At 39.0% G+C, this 18,817-nt stretch overlaps 1 protein-coding gene across 10 annotated transcripts in view; it reads right to left on the bottom strand.

The window, feature by feature from the left end:
• The window catches only part of SGMS1 (sphingomyelin synthase 1), a 293,995-nt gene that overhangs the window by 56,455 nt on the left and 218,723 nt on the right, over positions 1 to 18,817 (bottom strand). Inside the window, exon 1 of one of the 10 annotated variants that reach the window (XM_033842383.2) lies at positions 16,326 to 16,503. The exons of the other annotated variants lie outside the window; for them this stretch is intronic. The gene's annotated coding sequence lies outside the window, so the exon portion shown is untranslated. Of the gene's footprint in view, positions 1 to 16,325; positions 16,504 to 18,817 lie in introns of those variants that run through there. 10 annotated transcript variants of the gene reach the window in all.

The raw sequence follows: 18,817 nt of genomic DNA, 5'->3' as shown, positions 1-18,817 counted from the left end.
GTCATGAAGATCGACATTGGAAAAATGACTAAGAACAATCATGTACTACATCTAGGGGAAAAGAAACTCTCAATGTCTCAGTAATGGGGAGGGGTAAAATTTAGCCCCAGTACACCAACAATGGCGTTCCAGATTACTTCTGAAAACTACATTCTTACCATAAAATAACAGTGGAAACCTCATGGGTGTCCATTCCATATCTGATCATGTTCCACACCTACGCTAGAAAAATTAAACTACATACATAATAAAAGATCCGCATATCTAAATTAAGTTCTTTTTGTATAGAGCTAAGTATATATTATAGAGATCCTGTTCATTAAAGGAACTTGATGATCAGCATTCAGAGAGCCTATTACCAACGCACTCTGGCAAGGCAACAGGCACATTAACTTTACTGAAGACACAGCTCAAATTTATCTTCTATTTATATTTCTAATGAGCTTTTCTTTTTGGCATAAACAAAGCCAGCACTGAAGAGCTAAGGACTGAAAATTATACATATTAGTAAAAGCCAAATCACTGAATCCAAATAAAACCAAACATTTATTAAGCACCTACTATGCATAAAGCATTGTCACAGGCATTCTGGGAAACTGGGACACACACAGCAGCACTGTTCCTGCTTAACCAGGTTAAAATGACCCAAAATCAAATTCCAACTCTTCTCCAAACCTACTCCCCTTGCATGCCTCCTTCAGCTTAGTAAATTGCAATTCCATCCTACCACATGCTCTGGCAAAGAATCTTTGCTGGCACGCTCTCTCTGCCCCTATCCAATCCATTACAGCATAAGACCAATAATATTCAAAGAAGCATCTGTGAACTAACTGGAAACTTTTATTCAGAAATACTCCAAACTTGAGTAAAAATAGTCAGACCTAAAACCTTCAATGGACTACTATAACATCTAGCACAGAACAGACTCTTAATAAATATTTGTTGAATGCATGAATGAATGAAGGAGTGGAATTATTTATTTTTGTTTCTAAAGCTCATTATTGTATTGAACACCTACTCTTAAAGCACTATGTATCCCTGACAATGACAATTCATAATCCAGGTAGCATAGCAAAGAGAACATGCTAAGGTAGGATATATGGAGCAAAAAGTGCTCAAAGTGTGAAATAGGAGGTAAGTACAAATAATATATGCTAAGATTCAGTAAAGGCAAAAACAATTTTAAAAAATTAGTTAATATTGCCACAACCTTTATGTAAGGCAATGTGACACTACTTATCAAAATCTGTAACATACTTTATGCTCCAGAAATTCCATTTCTAAGAATCTTCCTTCAGAAATATTAACAACTGAGTCAAGACATACGTTCAAAAAGGTTCCCTGCAGCCCGGTTCACACAGCAGAATTTCCAAATGCATCTAAACATCCTTCATTGTGGTATGGATAAATAAACGTGGTACCTCCTCACAACAGAATACCATGCAGTCATTTCAAAGAATGAGGTGTAGGAAGGAATGAGGTGTATCTGTAGATAGCAGTGTGTCTGTGATACAGAAATACTTATTATTTTCATTTTAAAATGTATATATTTCAAGGCAGGCTCCATGGCTTAGCTGATTAAGGTGCCTGTGTAGTAAAATGTGTATATTTTGCTGTATATGTGTATGTGTATGTATAAGCATAGAAAGTCTGGAAGTATATACAACACAGAGGCTATGGGGGAACAGGTATGGAGAACTGGAGTGGGTGAGGGAATTTCACTTGTTTATACATGGTGTATATTCAATAATCACATGTCAGTCTGCACTTAAAAAGATTAGAGAGAGCACAAGAGGAAAAGGAGAAAGAGAAGAAAAGGGAAGGGAAAAATGTTTACCAAAGAATTCTCAAGTCCAGAGTTACATACGTCTTTTAAAATATAAGTGTCCATCTGGGATCAGCTGCCCAAGCCAGGAGGTCATGAAATTCACCTTCTCTTGCAGCTGTATCTTCTTGGGATTTAACTCCTCTCCCTCTTTGGAAACCCATGTTGCTTGGGACCTGCCCCAACCTTGCTGGTAGTGGCAGTTCTGGTAAGCATAAAAGTAAAGAAAAACAGAAAGGAAGAAGAATCGGGAGAGCAGCTCCCTGCTCCCTTCCGAAGCCCCCTACAGGTACTGCTGTTCTGTCCTAGAGCTGAGACCACCCTTCATCCTTAACCCTGATGCTTGCGTAAGTGACAAAATTCACATCAGACTCACCCAGCCTGGGCATTCCTCAGAAAGCTCCACCAACCAAGACCGACATGGTCACCAAACTAAACCTTTCTCTTTTTATCCACAATTTGAATACAGACAGGGTTCTACAATGCAGACTTTTTAATCCTCTCTCTTTCTGATCTTGCAAGCAGTAAAAACATGACCTGCAGAAGAACACAATTATAGAAATGGGGCTACCCAGGTCTGGAACATGTTCCCGGGAATCCAGACTAGAAAGACGCAGGGACTTTCCCTGTTTCTCCAGGCCCTTGAGCTCCTAACCAGCCCATTAGCAGAATCCGTAGAGACATCTACAGGTCACTGCCTACCTGGCTTCATCCTGCTGCCAGAGGCTTCAATGGAGTGATGTGTGGCCTGCTCAAGGAACATTCAGAACCCATTTCCAAAACATTACTTATTTCTGCCCCAATTTACCAGCTATATTACCTGGACTATTATTTATTTAACAGTGTTCTTCAAATTGGCTTGTACTCTGCCTTTTTTGTCTGTCCTAGATCCATATGTATGCTGTCTACAAGAGACCCACTTCAGACCTAGGGACACATACAGACTGCAAGTAAGGGGATGGAAAAAGATATTCCGTGCAAATGGAAATCAAAGCTGGAGTAGCAATACTCATATCAGATAAAATAGACTTTAAAATAAAGAATGTTACAAGAGACAAGGAAGGACACTACATAATGATCAGGGATCAATCCAAAAAGAAGATATAACAATTACAAATATATATGCACCCAACATAGGAGCACCTCAATACATAAGGCAACTGTTAGCTGCTATAAAAGAGGAAATCAACAGTAACACAATAATAGTGGGGAACTTTAACACCTCACTTAAACCAATGGACAGATCATCCAAACAGAAAATTAATAAGGAAACACAAGCTTTAAATGACACAATAGACCAGACAGATTTAATTGATATCTATAGGACATTCCATCCAAAAGCAGCAGATTACACTTTCTTCTCAAGTGCACACAGAACATTCTCTAGCATAGGTCACATCCCGGGTCACAAATCAAGCCTCAGTAAATTTCAGAAAATGGAAATCATATCAAGCATCTTCTCTGACCACAACGCTATAAGATTAGAAATGAGTTAGAGGGAAAAAAACATAAAAAACACAAACACATGGAGGCTAAACAAAACGTTACTAAATAACCAAGAGATCACTGAAGAAATCAAAGAGGAAATCAAAAAATACCTAGAGCAAATGAAAAGAAAACATGATGATCCAAAACCTATGGCATGCAGCAAGAGCAGTTCTAAGAGGGAAGTTTATAGCTATACAAGCCTACCTCAAGAAACAAGAAAAATCTCAAATAAACAATCTAACCTTACACCTAAAGGAACTAAAGAAAGAAGAACAAACAAAACCCAAAGTTAGTAGAAGGAAAAAAATCATAAAGATCAGAGCAGAAATAAATGCAACAGAAACAAAGAAAACAATAGCAAAGATGAATAAAGTTAAGACTGGTTCTTTGAGAAGATAAACAAAATTGATAAACCATTAGCCAGACTCATCAAGTAAAAGAGGGAGAGGACTCAAATCAATAAAATTAGAAATGAAAACAGAGAAGTTACAACAGACACCGCAGAAATACAAAGCATCCTAAGAGACTACTACAAGCAACTCTATGCCAATAAAATGAACAACCTGGAAGAAATAGACAAATTTTTATTTAGGTATAACCTTCCAAGACTGAACCAGGAAGAAATAGAAAATATGAACAGAAAAATCACAAGTAATGAAATTGAAACTGTGACTGGAAATCTTCCAACAAACAAAAGTCCAGGACCAGATGGTTTCACAGGTGAATTCTATCAAACATTTAGAGAAGAGCTAACACCCATCCTTCTCAAACTCTTCCAAAAAACTGCAGAGGAAGGAATACTCCCAAACTCATTCTATGAGGCCACCATCACCCTGATACCAAAACCAGACAAAGACACTAAAAAAAAAGAAAATTACAGACCAATATCACTCATGAATATAGACACAAAAATCCTCAACAAAATACTAGCAAACAGAATCCAATAACACATTAAAAGGATCATACACCATGACCGAGTGGGGTTTATCCCAGGGATGCAAGGATTCTTCAATATATGCAAATCAATCAATGTGATACATCATATTAACAAACTGAAGAAGAAAAACCATATCATCATCTCAATAGATGCAGAGAAAGCTTTTGACAAAATTCAACACCCATTTATGATAAAAACTCTCCAGAAAGTGGGCATAGAGGGAACCTACCTCAACATAATAAAGTCCATATATGACAACCCCACAGCAAACATCATTCTCAATGGTGAAAAACTGAAAGCATTTCCTCTAAGATCAGGAACAAGACAAGGATGTCCACACTCTCACCACTATTATTCAACATAGTTTTGGAAGTCCTAGCCACAGCAATAAGAGAAGAAAAAGAAATAAAAGGAATACAAATTGGAAAAGAAGAAGTAAAACTGTCACTGTTTGCAGATGACATGATACTATACATAGAGAATCCTAAAGATGCCACCAGAAAAGCACTAGAGCTAACCACTGAATTTGGTAAAGTTGCAGGATACAAAATTAATGCACAGAAATCTCTTGCATTCCTATACACTAATGATGAACAATCTGAAAGAGAAATTAAGGAAGCACTCCCATTTACCACTGCAACAAAAAGAATAAAATACCTAGGAATAAACCTACCTAGGGAGACAAAAGACCTGTATGCAGAAAACTATAAGACAATGATGAAAGAAATTAAAGATGATACAAACAGATAGAGAGATATACCATTTTCTTGGATTGGAAGAATCAATACTGTGAAATGACTATATTACCCAAAGCAATCTGCAGATTCAATGCAATCCCTATCAAATTATCAATGGCATTTTTTACAGAACTAGAACAAAAAAATCTTAAAATTTGTATGGAGACACAAAAGACCCCAAATAGCCAAAGCAGTCTTGAGGGGAAAAAAAAGAAGCTGGAGGAATCAGACTCCCAGACTTCAGACTACACTACAAAGCTACAGTAATCAAGACAATATGGTACTGGCACAAAAACAGAAATATAGATCAATGGAACAGGATAGAAAGCCCAGAGATAAATCCACGCACCTATGGTCAACTAATCTATGACAGAGGAAGTAAGGATATACAATGGAGAAAAGACAGTCTCTTCAACAAGTGGTGCTGAGAAAACTGGACAGCTACATGTAAAAGAATGAAATTAGAACACTCCCTAACACCATACACAAAAATAAACTCAAATGAATTACAGACCTAAATGTAAGACTGGACACTATAAAACTCTTAGAGGAAAACATAGGAAGAACACTCTTTGACATAAATCACAGCAAGATCTTTTTTGATCCACCTCCTAGAGTAATGGAAATAAAAACAAAAATAAAACAAATGGGACCTAATGAAACTTCAAAGCTTTGGCACAGCAAAGGAAACTACAAACAAGACGAAAAGACAACCCTCAGAATGGGAGAAAATATTTGCTAACGAATCCACGGACAAAGGATTAATCTCCAAAATATATAAACTGCTCATGCAGCTCAATATTAGAAAAACAAACAACCCAATCCAAAAATGGGCAGAAGACCTAAATAGACATTTCTCCAAAGAAGACATACATATGGCCAAGAAGCACATGAAAAGATGCTCAACATCACTAATTATTAGAGAAATGCAAATCAAAACTACAATGAGGTATCACCTCACACTAGTTAGAATGGGCATCATCAGAAAATCTACAAAGAACAAATGCTGGAGATGGTGTGGACCAAAGGGAATCCTCTTGCACTGATGGTGGGAATCTAAGTTTTACAGCCACTATGGAGAACAGTATGGAGGTTCCTTAAAAAACTAAAAATAGAATTACCATATGACCCAGCAATCCCACTACTGGGCATATGCCCTTATTAAACCATAATTCAAAAAGACACATGCACCCCAATGTTCATTGCGGCACTATTTACAATAGCCAAGACATGGAAGCAACCTAAATGCCCATCAACAGACGAATGGATAAAGAAGATGTGGTACATATATACAATGGAATATTACTCAGCCAGAAAAAGGAACGAAATCGGGTCATTTGTAGAGCCATGGATGGATCTAGAGACTGTCATACAGAGTGAAGTAAGTCAGAAAGAGAAAAACAAATATTGTATATTAATGCATATATGTGGAACCTAGAAAAATGGTACAGATGAACTGGTTCGCAGGGCAGAAATTGACACACAGATGTAGAGAACAAACATATGGATACCAAGGGGGGAAATTGGCAGGGGGTTGGTGGCAGTGGTGGGATGAATTGGGAGATTGGGATTGACATACATACACTAATATGTATAAAATGGATAACTAAGAAGAATCTGCTGTATAAAAAAATAAATGAAAGAAAATTGAAAAAAAAAACACAAAACACTGTCTTGTCCTAGGCAATAATATCCATGAAAACAGACATTTAATGTACTGGCAATTCTTTTTAAACTAATGAACATTAAAGCAAATATATAACTGAGAATTTTAACAGTGTTGCCTGATTCCCATGGTATGTAAAACAGTTTGAGAAGAGTGTTCTGAAAAAGCCATTCTGGGAAAGTGTATTGAGGTGCAAACAAGAGCAAAGAACTCTGGGAGCACTACCTATGCAGATGCGTGGTGTTGCCATGACCACAGATTTTGTCTTTAAGAAAGTAATCGCAAGTGGAGAGAGAAGGGACAGCGGGGGGGGGGGGGGGGGGGAGTCCTCGTGTGAGTTTCCTCCATCCCTATTTGCAATTTCCTTCAAATCAAATTGCTTTGCCCCTAGGAACCTGTTTTTGTTCTGAATTTTAACATTTAAAAAACAACTAAAGAGCTGTGGTTTGGGGTGATAAGTTCTGGAGATGGACACTGGTGATGGTTGTACAAGAAATGCATATACTTAACACCACTAAATTGTGCACTTAAAATGGTTAAAATGGTAAATGTGATGTTATGTATATTTTACCACAAATATTTTCAAATGTTAAAAACAAAATGCCAACCATGCTCAGCCACTGAGCTGAATGGAGTTATGAGTGGTCCCGCCGCAGGCTCAGGTGGGGCAGGGCAGGTGTGCATGGCCCTGGTGAATCCCTCTGTCTTTGCCTCTTGTCTTTTTCCCATCCACCTTTCAGGGATCTAACTGCAGTGTGGAAGGGGACATGGGGCGGTTCAGGAAGGAATGAAATCCTAACCCATCACTTGCTAAATGTTCACATCCCTTTGCTGTACAGTGTGATGAAGAAGAAAGTGGCATTTCAGGCAACCCTGCTCTCCACCTGTAAAGCACAAGGGTAGGAGACAGGTCTTCGTCTTCCTCTTCTTTTTAATTCTCTGGTACTACCAGGTTAAAACTATTAGATAAAATTGGATTGTTAGAGGGATACACGTATATGTACCTTTCATATTAGGTAGATTTTACACGGTACTAAACTTGGGAATTAAGAATTCGGATTACAGTTAATGGACTTCTGACCTGTGGGTTTCAGTTGGCACCAATCTCAGGGGGAAGAAAGGAGTCCACGTGTTCAACAATAAGAAACACACTAAATGAATCAGTACCCTTATAAGTAATTCCACAAAATTATAATTTATATCTTCTTGGAAAATGTTCAATGATGTGGAAGAATGCATGTGATATTCTATATTGCAAATTTTAAGCAAGTTTCTGTTCAGTATATATATATGGCATGATCGTGGTTTTGTGATAACTGTATCGCAGATAGAATACATTACGCACAGAAGATAAGACTTTAGGTCTACATACCAAACTGATGACAGTTACCTCTGGTGACTTAACAATTCTACTTATCTTCTTACAGTTCAAAATTCATTATAATGAACATATTATTTTTCTAATCAATACAAGGCTATAATAAACAAACATAAATAAATAAATAGCTGTTTTAAAAGTGGATGCCCTCCCTCAATTACACACACACACTTGCCCTCTCTCCCCACCCACCTCCTACTGAAAAACTCCAGACACAACCTTTGTCTTCTGTTATCAACAGAAACAGAGGAGCGACTGTGGAGCTGGTAGACTAAATTTAGCAGACAGATCCAAGTTAGAGTTCCTCTCAAAGAACTCCTGGAAATAGCTCTGGTCTCATGAAACTGAACTTCCTCACTCTGTCACTCTGGGCTTCATTTTATGAGCTTCTGATTTTATCAAATGGCCACAGGAACTACATACTATTAAAAATAGCACCACAGTATGCTGGTTGGTGTAACTTCTTGGCAAAGAGCAACTTGTTTTCTGCATTTCTGTGAAACACTTAATACATGTAAATCAAAATAACAAAGGTCAAAGTCTTCAGAAGTAGGTTATTAACTTCAGGAGTTACAATCAACAGTACAATAGATTCTTATTAAGAAGGAAAAAAAAAAACTTAAAAAAAATGAATGCTTAAATCTCTTATGTGAAGGTACTTAATAAACTACAAAATTATCCAATTCTCAAAGCAAAAATTTTGGGGAAGTTTATTGTACCAATTTTGCAGGTGAGGACATGGAGGCTCCAAAAGTAAGTGATCTCAAGTTAGATCTTCAGCACTGAAATAGTGCTACAATTATATTACATCAAAGAATTTTCCAGAATTTATCACTAAGTTATTTAGACTTGAATAGAGCCAAATGATCCACTTCTGTTTTTCCTTTAAAGTTAAAAAGACTTCCATTGTAATTATATTTTATTAAGATTTTTAAAATTTATAGACAATTTTTTTTTGTTTGCATTCTCCTCTTTGGCCTGAACTTTTAAAACAATCTCCTCATTTTTCCAAAATATCAATTTCCAGTAAGACAAAAAGATGGTTTTCTTCTTGTATCTTTTGCATTAAACAGTATAAGCTTCACTTGTGCCAACGGTATTTATAGAGAAAAGTTTGAGAGAGCTGGGCAGCAAGAAGAGACAGAAACATGGTATTTATAATTTGGAGATGCAGGATGTAGAAATTATTTGAAAAAGATCAGAACAGCTTTATAATGAATAGTTCATTTTTGTTGGTAAAAATTTATATAACTTTGACTTGGCTGCGTCATGTGATTTTTAAATTGCCTGAAATATAAAATTCTCTATTAATATTGCTCTCTCTATATACAAAACAAATATCAATATATCATATAATTTTATAATAGTAATGAAATACATACATTGCTTTTTTTCAACAGGCACAAAGTTGCTATTCTTCTTTTTTTTTTCTTCTCCCAGTATAAGGAGTGTCTAATGGGGATGGAGTTTGGCTCAGGGCTAATGTCTTGAACACACGTATTTAAACATGAGGCAGCCATACGGCATAGTGGTTAAAATGAGCTTTGGAATCTCTTAGACTGGGTCAAATTCTTCCACCTTCCTTCACTAATAATAACTACCATTTGTATGATCTTAGGTGAGTTACCTAACATCTGAACCTCTTGTTGCCTCATCTCTAAAATGAGAATTAATATCGATCTCAGCTGGCTTAAAACATTTTTTTCTTTTTCTTTTGATATAATTTTAGATTTACATAAAAGTTGCAATAACAGAACAGAAAACTGAGGTATACCCTTCACCCCACTACTCCTGTGTTAACAACTTAGATAACCATAGCACAGTTATCAAAATCAGGAAATTAACAATGTTATAATATTATTAACTTAAAAACAGATCTTATTTGAATTTTACCAATTTTCCCCGGATGTCCTCTTTCTGTTCCCACAATCTTTTAGTTATTGGGTCTCCTTAATCTCCTCCAATACATGGCTGTTCCCCAATCTTTCCTTGCCTTTACGACCTTGACACTACTGAAGAATAATAGTTATTCTGTAGAATGTCTCTCAGTTTGGGTTTCTCAGATGTTTTCATGATTAAAGTTATACATTTTTGGCAGGAACACCCAGAAGTGATGTTGTGTCCTATTCAGTACATCGTTTCAAAGGGTACATGATGTTTATATGTCATATCGGGTGTAATGCTAACCTGATCTCTTGTTTAAGTCGGTAACCTCAGAAAGTTGTTTGTGTACGTGGTGGTTCTGGAACTTGTCTTTAACAAGTGGCAGCTATTGTTACGGTAAAATCCAAACTAAGAACAGAAGTTTTGGAATTAGGTAGACTTGGGTTCCAATGCCCATTTTACTGGTTCCTGCCATGTGACCATGGACAAGTTTTTTTAACTTCCCCAGTTCCCGCAGTGTCCAATAAAGACAAAACTACCTGTAAAGCTGTTAAGAAGCTGTTATAAAGTTAAGAAGATGAAATGAAATATGTAAAGCACTCAGTGCCTGCAATTTATGCATGTTCCATGAAATCAATCACTATTATTACTTTTTAAGTAAGTTACTATTTTTTCTGCAAAATAATCACTATGGCTTAAGATAAAGAAATCTGAGATCTGGGGGAAAATGTGGGTTGGAGCATTGTGGGAGTAGGTTGGAAAGATGTCAGATGAGGGGGGAAGGCATGGAAGAGCCAACAGCACACCCCTCTTACTCCATCTCATCTTTCCATTGCAAAAACTGGCATTGCAAGTACAGCCAGAGCACATGAAGGCATTTGTGCTTGATTTCTGACACGTGAACCCCATGATGCAAGAACCAATTCCCTGCTATACGCCATGGAGGCTTCTCCCTCATTTGTTCTCTCTTGTAAAATCATTACCTTCTGCTTGCTGGGCTCTCTTGCAGGGATTTTTAGGCTGTGACATAGGACACCAAACTTTTTTCTTCTATGGCTGCCTCTGCTGTTATACTCAGGTGTAGACAGCTAGGAGGGCAATTCTAGGACACACATAACATACGGTAGTTAAAATATATCCCTCCTTTTAAAATATAAGCCTAACCCTAAAGAAACCAAAAATAAATGTAAAATTAATCCTGGGGGGATCTGGATTTTAAATACTTCTCCGTCAGACCATATGAAGGATCATAAAACTACTGCACCATGGCCTTTGTGGATTTAACCTCAGCTTTGGAAAACCACATTATTATTCATAGACATGAGAGAGTAATAAATATGTACTGGGTTACTCCATAGAGCTTAGATGTTGATTACAAAGGCATTAGAGCATCATTAAGTGTTGAAGTATTGATAACTAGAAAATCAATAATGTGATACAACAGTCTTCTATAGGATACTATTATTACCAGCCAAGCTCTACAGCACCTGTACCTTAGAGACCAGGAAGTTAACAGCCACCTGCCAAGCTCTCTCTGTGCCAGAGTGGGAACCTGTATGCCACAGAGGTGAAATAACATGCATGTGTAGTTCTCTGAAAAAACCAATCTGCCAGATGGATACTGATGCTCTGGCTCCCAGGCCAGGATGAGGACCACTGGCTCAAGTGATCTATAAATGGCTTTGAAGAGCACTGAATTTTCAGAGGGCGGTTTAAGCAGAGAACTAAGCGGGATCAAGAGTCCAGGGTCTCTTCTCAGCACACTTCTGGCCCACGTGTGAGAGGGAAGGTCCATTACTTACTTGCATTCTCACCCTCCTGCTCTGCCTCCTAGCTCACATTACTGAGAGTTTACCAGGACCTAAACTTTTTACACTATAAGCTCACTGAAATCAAAGCAATCCTACGAAAAGGATGAAGAATCCCTATTGACAGGTGAGGACCTAGGCCCCAGAAGTGAGGTGAGACACTCAAGGTCGCACACTGGAGCAGGGCTCCGACACTGGGCTCCAACGTCTGTGTGCTCCACTACTGAGCAGTACGCCTCCTAGTGGGAAGCCATCCCTTCCCTTCAAACCATGAGGGTAAAGCTGAGAGAAGACTCTGGAACATGTTTTCAGTTCCTTAAAAGGAGGTGCACTGTTACCACAAGCCCTGTTACCGACAAATTCGTCTCTCTTCCTTCCGAGAGGTTTCAGGAGCATCCTTCTGGGTCAAACGCTCCACCACTGGGGAGGCCCCTAACGAACACAAGGCTCTCCCACCTCCTCCGCCCTCTGCCCAGGCTAACATGTCCACTGCCCAGCCTGGCTCCAATAGCTGAGAGACAACATCAGGGCTTGTGCGGAGCCTGAGCTGCGGACACGGTCCTCCTTCCTGGAGTGCCTCTCGCGCTCCAGGGCGCCATCTGCATGTACCACGCAGACAATTCCTGAACACAAATCACGTCTACAAAGCAGTGGGTCACATCAGGGGATAAATTTCCTAGAGAAGGACGTTCCATACAGTTTCACTTTCCTCAACACTTAGGCAAAGGTATTTCTTTCTTTCTTTCTTCAAAAAGGACTTTCCCCCTTACTACCAAAACAATATATTCTCCTTATAAACGATTCAAACGATAGAGAAGTACATTCAAGTTAGACTGGAAGGAAGGAAGAGAGGGAGGGAGGGAGGGAGGGAGGGAGGGAGGGAAAGCAAGCTTCCTCAACTCCATCCTTTAGAGATAACTAGTGCTAACAGTCTGATGTACATGCTTCAGGACTTTAAAAAAATGCAAATATAATTGTTAAATGAAAAAAGCAAGGGAGCAGATTCACATGTATTGTATAATACCATGGGTCTAAAAGAGAGGGAAGGAAGGAGATATATACAAATTTGCCAATATACACATAAAATATGACTTGAAAGCTTCAAAATAGTCAATATGAACTACTCCAGGGAGTGGCCCTGGGTGGCAAGGATGAGAAGTATACTTGTCACTGTACATCCTTTCTTACCATTTGAACATGAAACCATGTGAATATATTATCTACTCAAAATATTAACAGAGGGCTTCCCTGGTGGCGCAGTGGTTGAGAGTCCGCCTGCCGATGCAGGGGACACGGGTTCGTGCCCCTGTCCGGGAAGATCCCACATGTCGCGGAGCAGATGGGCCCGTGAGCCATGGCCGCTGAGCCTGCGCATCCGGAGCCTGTGCTCCGCAACGGGAGAGACCACAACAGTGAGAGGCAGAGTTAAATACTGAAACAGAGAAAATGCATTTATTAAAAGCCCAAAACAGTGCCTAGCATAGAGTTGGCACTCCATGGATCTTGCAGAATGAATGAAACAAATGAGACTATCTCTTCCAATTTAATAGGAATTACTCTGCTCACAGGACACACCCTGTTCTAAGTCACCTACCAGCTTACAAGGACAAAAGAACAAAAACACTTGATTACTGACAAGGAAAGTGACCATGATTGGCTCTTATAAGAGGAACAGTAAATATAAATTAAGAGTGAAAGAAGATTTTAGATTGCATCTAGCAACTGGCAAAGATATCAACCACCATTCTGAACATTTTCTCCCAAGACTCCTGTGGGCAGAGAGAGGATAAACATAGCCACTCAAAAGTCTGGATGCATAGACTTTTTAAGAAGGACAATTTTTTATGTTTAGTTGACCTTAAAATTACATGTAAATTTTGTATTTTTGTATTCTCTATAATAATGGTTATATTCATACAAAAACCACTTTCTTTGCCCAAATCTTTAAGAAATATGTGTTTATCATGTTACTTCACACCTCTTGACCTACTACCTCACATATGGGGGAATTCAAGCACCCCAACTGTAAAATTAGATTCTAGCTGAATCTTCAAATTCTAAACAAACTGGGGTCATCAAAGCAAGTGCTTTACCCAAGATCACACGGCAAAGGCTAGCAAAGCTGAGACCAGGCTGTGAGAGCAGTTTCTCAGTGAGAGCCTAAGATTTGACTGAAGTCTTTCTGTGTGTCTTTCTCCCCACCTCCACCCAACATGCACACAGCTACTACCGGCTCCCCAAAACAAAAGCCCTCCCATAGCTGCCTGGGTCTGGAAGCCCACCCCCATTTGCAGAACTGCTTAGTCCAGCTATGCCCACAAAACATAAAACCTCTTAACAAGCCCTGTATCTCATTAGACTTTGTATGAAGCTTTTTGTTTTTATAAACGAAACTGTTTCTAAGCACTTCAGTAATTATTTTGGCTGCACCATTTGCATATTGGTTAACGCACTCATTGCAGATCTGTGTCTTTTATTTATTTGATAAGACCAGAACCTTGGTATGACAACATGTGGTTAACCGACTTTTTTTTTTTTTTGCGGTACGCGGGCCTCTCACTGCTGTGGCCTCTCCCATTGCAGAGCACAGGCTCTGGACGCGCAAGCTCAGTGGCCATGACTCACGGGCCCAGCCTCTCCGCGGCATGTGGGATCTTCCCGGACCGGGGCATGAACCCATGACCCCTGCATCGGCAGGCGGACTCTCAACCACTGCGCCACCAGGGAAGCCCTAACCAACTATTTTGATTAACAATGTTTGATATTTGCAGTGAGGTGGATGGACCTAGAGTGTGTCATACAGAATGAAGGAAGTCAGAAAGAGAAAAACAAATACCGTATGCTAACACATATATATGGAATCTAAAAAAAAAAAAAGGTCTGCTGAACCTAGGGGCAGGACAGGAATAAAGACACAGACGTAGAGAACAGACTTGAGGACACAGGGAGGGGGAAGGGGAAGCTGGGATGAAGTGAGAGAGTGGCACTGACATATATACACTACCAAATGTAAAATAGGTAGCTAGTGGGAAGCAGCTGCATCATACGGGGAGATCAGCTCAGTGCTTTGTGACCGCCTAGAGGGATAGGACAGGGAGAGTGGGAGGGAGAGGATATGGGGATATATGTATACATATAGCTGATTCACTTTGTTATACAGCAGAAACTAACACACCATTGTAAAGCAATTATACTCCAATAAAGATGTTAAACAAACAAACAAACAAAAAAAGTTTGAAAACAGTACTGCCTGTTGTTTAACATCTTCCATAATACACATCCCCCTGATTTTAGCTGGCTTGGCTTTCCCTTAATTTTTTCAAAGCAACTTCATATTAAAATTAGATTATCCTATTTTACACAAAGAATTCCTTGAACAATAAACATCGGTTAAAATATCTGCGCTGAAATTATGTTCAATTCTTACTCAGAACACTTGATACTTTATATATATGTCATGTCCATAAATCAAATGCATAAATCCTGTTTTACAAAAGACACCTGCAGCAGACAAGACACTTCAGCAGGAAACCAATTTTAACTGGTGAAAGAAAAGAAAGTATCTCTGGGAGAAACAAGTATACACATTTTTAGACTGCTACTATAAAAATTTCCTGAAGCATCAGCTCTGAAGAATCACTCTATTCCCTCAGGGAATTTAAGCCAACAGAATGTCCATGTCTAGATGTTTTAAGAGGAACTGGGAAATTTGATGCCTGTACAAATTCCTACAGGGGTGAATGAATGTCCAAACAATTTCTCTATTGGATCACATATCTCTAGTCCCCAGGAGAAATCTCAGAGCTTTTAGGATCAAATTAATTCCACTCTGTCACAAAAGTAACCAGTGCATGAAGGCAAAGATGGTGATGGTTATGGTCTGGGTCTGGGTCTGGGACAGCACTGGAGAGAGGTGAAAACCAATGTCATGGGGGAGAGACCGTGGTGTTAGGAATCAGCTCCAAAAGCGCTGTGCTTGCTGTCCTGGCCCCGCCTTGGAATAAGACCCAATAAGAGGATAGTCTTCCCCAAGCATCTTCCTTATCCGAGGTGGCGTGAATTTCAAACATTTGATACAAAAATGTTCAAGTATAAAGGAAAAGGCAAGTTCCAATTTCACAACACATTCTAAAGCAACTCAAAAACCATCCAAAGCAGAAAGACTTCTAGACTAGGAGACATAAGACCTAAAGTCAACTCAATGACTACCCCCTCCCATCTTTCAGCTTCTCTTTTGAGTTAACTGGGCAGAAATATAATATCTTTCCTTCCTCACAATGCTATTGTTGGACTTGAATATGACAAACCTTCAAAACCATGAAATGCTGCACAGATTACTATATTACCCAAAGGATGGCAAATTTATAAATGATTAAATTGTAATATCAACAGTTTCCTGTCTAGGTAGCTACAGAAACAAAAAAGGATCTAGACACAATCCTTTAGACAGTTTTATCCAAAGCTATGGTTTCTGCATGAGTTTAATAAATAATACAAATCATTATGACTTAGATTTGGGTCTACTTCTTCTAAACATAACATCACTCAACGAAGGCCTAGCCTTACACCGGACTCTACAGGCTAAGGAGGCAGCAGTCATACCTCTGGGTTCTATTAGTAACCGGACCATGAACTTCACACCAGCAGGGCTGTCCTCCTCAGGATCCCTGAAGACCAGCCCATCAAGCACCATGCAGAGGACAATGCTTCCAGAAGAGTCTACCTTTATAACTCCACCAGGGCACAGTCCAAGAGTTGTTTCAGTAACAAGAGAAAGAAAAGTCAACAGACAAAAAGTAAATAATTGAATAACAAACATGAGAACAAAGTATTGGGAAGGAAATGGTATGATGGCTGAAATTTGCTTTGGGCCCCTCTCTCGCTCTCCTGACCCTGAACAAAGTAGGGCAGAGGGAAAGGTAGAATCAGAATCAGAGAAAGCCGATAGTTGTTAATGCTGGGTGATAAGGATATAGAGTGTGCTACTAGTCACTCCACATTTTCAAGAATTGTCATTATAAAATGTTTTTTAAGCCGTAATTTGGTATGAACCCAATTTTTGTTTTGAAAATTACACATGAACACACAAAAAAAACATAAGGCACCCAGAAAAAAGAAATAAAAATAAAATAAATACATCAAAAAATCTATGTTGGGTCGTGGGATGAAACACACAACTGCTAATCAGAGAGCCAGTACTCAGAGTAAACAGAAGTTCTTTCCACCAAGCCTCAGGCATTCATCAACAGCTACTGGAGCTACCACTGCTTAATTTTTTTTTAATTTTTTTTAAGCTGTACAATACGATGAGTTGATATACACATACATTGTGAAACCACCATGTCTTTAATAACCTACCCACACATACAACATTCCCTGAGCAAGGTTAAGACCTGACCCTGAAAGTACACCCAAATATTACCCACCCTACAGTCCCCACAGGCAGTGGGGCTTTCACGCATAGCTCTTTCCTCAAAGAACGAAAACATTTCCAGATTCTCTACGTAAAGAAACCAGGTCAAGTCAACAATAAGAGAGAGAAAAAAAAAAAAGAGGCAGAAAGATCAAACTGTGACACGCAAGAACACCTTACATTAGATGGATGATAAAAATCTAAACACCGCATCCCATTTATTGGGAAGATACATACTAAAGCTTTATTCTGTATTTCTTTTTCTGTTCTTCCTTTTTTTTTTTTTTCTTAAACTATGTCCTCACTTGCTCTACATTTCATTTTTTTGATCCAGAGGCAGACAAGAAAGTCAGGAAATACCTGAGAAACTCCACGAATGGCAGATAAGGAGGTGGGTTAAGCAATAATACACTGTTCTAGAAATTCCCTTTGATAAAGGCACTGAGTTCTGAGACTAATTACTAGGGATAGTTACAGAGACTGTGGACCTTTTCTGATATCTGTCCCTCAACAAGAAAAAAGATTCTCTGGGCAAAATGTTTTTTATTAGTATGGACATCCACGATACAGATAACAAAATCACTGGCTGAACAGTACAGCTTACGAAGATCTTGCAGGTGAGCTGATAAAGGTCCCCCAAAACAAGGAGATTCTTTTGATCTTACATGTCCTCGGGACACTGTGTTCAGTCATCTTCCCAGAGCAAGGTACTCATTACCCAGATGTTCAGACTCTTGACCTTTGCCCCCTGAGTCATGTATCTTCTCTCTACATGGACACATAAAAGCAGGGGGAAAACTGCCACGTAAGCCAATCCTCTGGGTTAAGGGGGGAAATTATTTACATTCCATTCTCACATCCTTCCTGTCTGAAACTTTTTTTTTTTTTTGGCTGCACTGAGCAGCATGTGGGATCCTAGTTCCCTGACCAGGGATGGAACCCTGTGCCCCCTGCAGTGGAAGCGTGGAGTCTCAACCACTGGATCTCCAGGAAAGTTCCTCTCTGAATGTTTAAAAGAAGCTTGCTTTTCTTAAAAACTGGTCAGTTCCTATCTTATGGATAACATGAATCTTATGATGTTTCTCATTTTGCTGTGCCCACCAGGAATCCCTTAGCCAAATCTAAAACTGGACCGAACCTAAAGATTCAGTGCTTATATCTAACGAGTCTAAGTGTCTGTTATGTGGATCTCAAATCAAAACGTCCATCACCAGCCACGTGAATTCCTTCTTCAAGAGAGACGAGAGTCAGGGATGGGAATACGGGTGATGGCATAATGCTGGTTTTCCCCTGGCACTTCGGATGCGTTCTGTACCATAGTTTATGACACACGACAGGGCAGAATTTGTCCAGACTTGATCAAGAACCACATCCACTAAGAAACTCCTCTTGCCATTCAGTTATCCATAACTTTCAATAGTGTGAATTTTCTCGGAGGGCATGGTCTTTCAAGAGGTCTGTACAAATTCTGGTATCAGGCACTATGAAATGGAAATCAAAATAAATCTGAGGTAATGCGAAATAAACATGAAACAGCAAAAAAAAAAAAAAAAAAAACCCAAGTTTTTTACAGCTATCTACACCTTCTGCTTTAAGTCATAGCTAATTTAATTTGGGGGGCAGGAAAGCAAGACAAGTTTGACCCCAACGTTCAGGCTGTTAGAGCCAAAGTTGCTTTTTT

Source organism: Tursiops truncatus, chromosome 16 (assembly GCF_011762595.2).
Source record: "Tursiops truncatus isolate mTurTru1 chromosome 16, mTurTru1.mat.Y, whole genome shotgun sequence".
Classification (NCBI taxonomy): domain Eukaryota; kingdom Metazoa; phylum Chordata; class Mammalia; order Artiodactyla; family Delphinidae; genus Tursiops; species Tursiops truncatus.
This window is presented reverse-complemented; position numbering and strand designations above follow the sequence as displayed.